General features: G+C 41.9%; 1 pseudogene; it reads left to right on the top strand.

Annotated features, from left to right (window-relative positions):
- Window positions 1-1,454: 1,454 nt before the first annotated feature.
- On the top strand, window positions 1,455-3,914 carry LOC122686671 (annotated as a pseudogene).
- Window positions 3,915-4,391: the final 477 nt, after the last annotated feature.

Here is a 4,391-nt window from a genome sequence, read left to right as displayed (position 1 = left end):
AAGATCATGGGATCTTGTCCCATCACTTCATGGCAAATAGAAGAAGAAAAAGTGGAAGTAGTAATAAATTTTATTTTCTTGGGCTGCAAAATCACTGCTGATGGTAGTGCATAAAAGATGCTTGCTCCTTGGAAGATAAAGCTATGGCAAACCTAGACAGCATATTATAAAACAGAGATAGCACTTTACCAACAAATTTCCCATCTAGTCAAAGCCATGACTTTTCCAGTAGTCACGTATGGATGTGAGAGTTGGACCATAAAGAAGGCTGAGCACCAAAGAATTGATGTTTTTGAAATTGTACTAGAGAAGATTCTTGAGGATTCCTTCAATTTCAAGATCAAATCAATAAATCCTAAAGGAAATCAACCCTGAATATACATTGGAAAGACTGATGAGGCTGAAGCTGAAGCGTCAATACTTTTGTCACCTGACATGAAGAGCCAAGTCATTGGAAAAGACCCTGCTTCTGGGAAAAACTGATGGCCAAGGAAAAGAGTGAAAGGTTATTGCTGAGCAATAAGACGCCGGGATTCTTGGCCTCCGGAGGAGACGAATTCAATCTGGGGCCAGAGACAAGGCTGGATCGCTCAGAGCTTTTGTGTAATAAAGTTTTATTAAAGTATAAAGGAGATAGAGAACGCTTCTGACAAAGGCATCAGAAGGGGGCAGAAAGAGTGTCCCCCTCCTAGCCTTTAGCTGTAAGTTATATAGTCACTCACAGTCTGTTAATGAAAAGAAAGGAATGTCTTAGAATTTAGAATGGCACCAGATAATTCATCCCTGGCCATAAAACAATTGACTTGAATCTTGTAGAAGGGCAGATTACCAACAAATAGTTTCATTTACATAGACTAGGGGAACAATATCTGAGTAAGTAGGTTAGGCCATTTGGCAGAATTTAGAGTCTGGGGTAAATGCATAGCACATTAACATAGCTTAAGACAAACATTTCCATAAGAAAAAGAAATGTATTGGTTAACTCAAGGTTTGAGAATAGTTAGCTTCAGGTGAAACCAGGTGTCAGGGCAACACAACATTTTAAGAGAAACCTCCTTTTAAATTTGTATAGAGAAGGAAAAAAATATCACTGGTTTGTTTCCTCCTGCCACTTAAGAGAGAGGAAAAATGCCTGACACTTGTAGCCTATTTCCTCTGTTTGGAGACCCCTGGCCTTCCTGCCTGTTACCCTCTCAAGAGGATGGCAGAGGATGAGATGGTTAAATAGTATCACCAACTCAATGAATATAAATTTGATCAAAGTCCAGGAAGACAGTGAAGGACAGTGGAGCCTGGCATGCTACAGTCCATGGGGTCACAAAGAGTCACAGGTAACTTAGCTACTGAACAACAACAAGAACAAGTTTAGAGTACACTCTTAGTTAACATAAATTTACTCACATTTTGCTATCTTATGTTTTTATTAAAAAATATTGTTTGGGCTTGGCCTGAGGATGGCAGCTGAGTCGGGTAGAAGAGCAAGCTCCTTGGGTTCAGGCCGGGGCCCCAAGCAGGTGGCACTGGAGTGGCTCTTTATGAGTCCAAGGCATTTTACTCCTGTTGGGGAGCTCTAGACAATCACCACATCTATTTCTGTCTTCTTGCACAGTTCTCTCTGCTGGCACCATGCCTCTCTGATTCTGAGGTCATAAATAAGGTTCATCTTAAATCATGTTGTAAACAGTGATGTTAATGAACATTTAACAAGTAAGACTAATCTATGATAAAAGTATTGAAGAGTTGCTTCCTGAGAAATGACAGTTTATAAAGAACAAATTTTTCTCACAAGCTGTTTCCTATTCAGAGATGATTTTCCAGGTTCGTAAACCTGCAGGCAGTATATTACTTAGTAGATAGACAATGCACAACAAACCAGTTTCAATACCTGTGGAAGGAAAATGGTCACCATAGATGCTGTACTAAGGAATGTGCAGAGCATACAAATATGGACCCATTATCATGCCTGAGGAGAACCTCCAGCAACGCAGAGTCCACTCTGGGGATAAGTGCCCCTGTGGAGCCGTGGATGTGCCAAGTCAAGAGGGAGTCCAGGATGAAGATTTTGTTCTTTATGTAGGTGCTCTGGTTACTGAGAGGTGCCATCATGAGAACATCATTTCTTATTCAGCGTATTGTCAGCAGGAAACACAAAGTGGACAGGCCAATAGCAGGGTATGTTAACTTGTGTCCAAATATGATCTCTACTCAGCCTCGGGAGCTTCTTGGAGTGCTGTCCATAGTGAAACATGAGATTATTCATGCTCTGGGTGTGAGACTGTCAAGATTAGCACCATGACAGGCGCCCTGAACTAGGAGTAAGTTTCAGTTTCTCCTGAGGGTAGGGTAATTATCTGCCCTCAACAGGCCACCAGAGACCAGCTAATCAGTACGCACCCAGTAAACCTCCGAGAAGGTCCCCTGGAAAGTCCCGCGCATGCGAAAGTTTGTACCAATAAAATTGCTTTGCAAACATGTAACCAATCCTCTTGCGCCCACTGAAATCAAACACCTTATAAATGTGCGTGGAAACCGGGGCTCGGGGCTCTCTGACTTTGCACCACTGCGTTGGTTGCAGCAGGGGCCCAGACTCGAGTCTGCAATAAATTTCCCTTCCTTTGCGTGCTGCATTGTCCTGGAGGTCTTCTCTTTTCCTGCTGGGGGATTCAGACAGCGGGCATAACGCTGGGTTTCTCTGCTGGGCTATTCTACCACAATAAAGATGGAAATCCTCTAACTTCAAAATTTGCAGATGGTCTCCCACTTTTTAACTATAGTCTTGGATTATCTCAACGGAGTGATAAAGTAGTTCCAAAAGTGGAGAGATTATGGGACATTTATGATAATAAGCGAATTCTTCACACTATCTTATAGTAATGTATCGTGTTGTCAGTGAAGCACAGAAACAACTGTCAAATTCTGGAGGGAATGGAGCTTGAAAATCATGGTGGTATGGACACTGAGCTTAACCACTGGGAAAAGTGATTTTTAGAAAATCAAGCAATGACTTGTTCTCATACTCAGAACCGAGTTTTCTCTCGAATCACTCTGGTTTTAATGGATGACATTGGCTGGTATAAAGTTAATTACAGAAGAGCTGAGAAATTACACAGGGACCGAGGAGTGGGCTGTGACAGTGTCAGGAAGAGCTGTAAATTCTGGATTGACCAGCAGTAACAGGAGAGACAGATGCTGAACCCTTACTGTAACATACTCAGAAGTAATCTATTGCAATTAACTTGCAGGCAGGACCAGAAAGCAGTTGCAGTGTATAATTTGCAGAAGTTTCTGAAGCCTCTGGCATAGGAGTACCAGTGCTTTGATGAACTCACTGGAGTACCTGCACACGATCTGCCTTACTATGGTGGTTCAGTAGAAACTGCTGACTACCGCCCTTTCAGTAAGGAATTCAGTTTTTATTTAAGTGGTGAATATCAGTGCAGGTCAGATTGTAGAGTACTGGAAAATCAACCAGACCTTTAAAAAAAAACTACGATGCTGAAATGTATGGACCTCATTCAGTTTGTCTAATTCAGAAATTAGCTTGTGTCATGGAAAAGTGTGAAAAGAAGCCAAGTTACTTGGACTGGGGTCATGGATGCTATCAGGTTTCTTGTTCTCTACAAGGTCTGAAGGTTTGGGTTCAGGATATTTCATATGTGTGTAGTTGGGCCAGGCAGGTCCTCCCTGTCAATATTCAGATGAACGGCTGGATTCACCATGGAAATCTGCTCTGCCCAGTCTGTTGGGACTTCTGTGAACTCTGTCCCCCTGAGACAGATTCTCCAGCTGCTAACCTGACTCAAGCACTACCCACCCTGGATCTCTGTTCCCATTCCCCTAGCCTGGTGGTCACCCTCTGGCTTCTGCTAGGCAATCTATTTCCTCTGTTGGCTGGATTTTTACTGTGCATATGACACTAGAAATGGAAAAGTGAATTCTCAAGACATTTCTTTGTGTCATGTGCCTCTGAACAAAGCACAAAACCTTGGTGAGTGCCAGCCTATGCAGATGGCAGAAGTGGCATTCCTGACTTTGGCTTGACCACAGTCAGATCTTGAAGCAGAGCTTCACAGCAGTCATTCCTCATCAGAAACCCAACACCCTCAAAGTTTAGAGAAGGAGGAGGAATTCCAAATCACCAAGTCTCTACTTTTCAGTATACATAACCATCTTGAAGTTTTCTTTTGAAGGTAGGATAATAGATGAAAATTTGGGGGATTACATACCTCAGCATTTTCATTAACCTAAAGTAATGGGAAAGTTCATTACTGCTGCAATAATTTAAATAACAGCTAATCATTACAAGATTATAAGTTGTGAACTCTGTCCTCAAAAATATAAATTGTCCTTTGACATACAGAAAATAATTTAAGTTTTTATTTCTACATCAA

Source organism: Cervus elaphus, chromosome 30 (assembly GCF_910594005.1).
Source record: "Cervus elaphus chromosome 30, mCerEla1.1, whole genome shotgun sequence".
Lineage (NCBI taxonomy): Eukaryota > Metazoa > Chordata > Mammalia > Artiodactyla > Cervidae > Cervus > Cervus elaphus.
The sequence above is the reverse complement of the archived record's forward strand: the minus strand, read 5'-3'. Positions and strand labels throughout refer to the sequence as shown.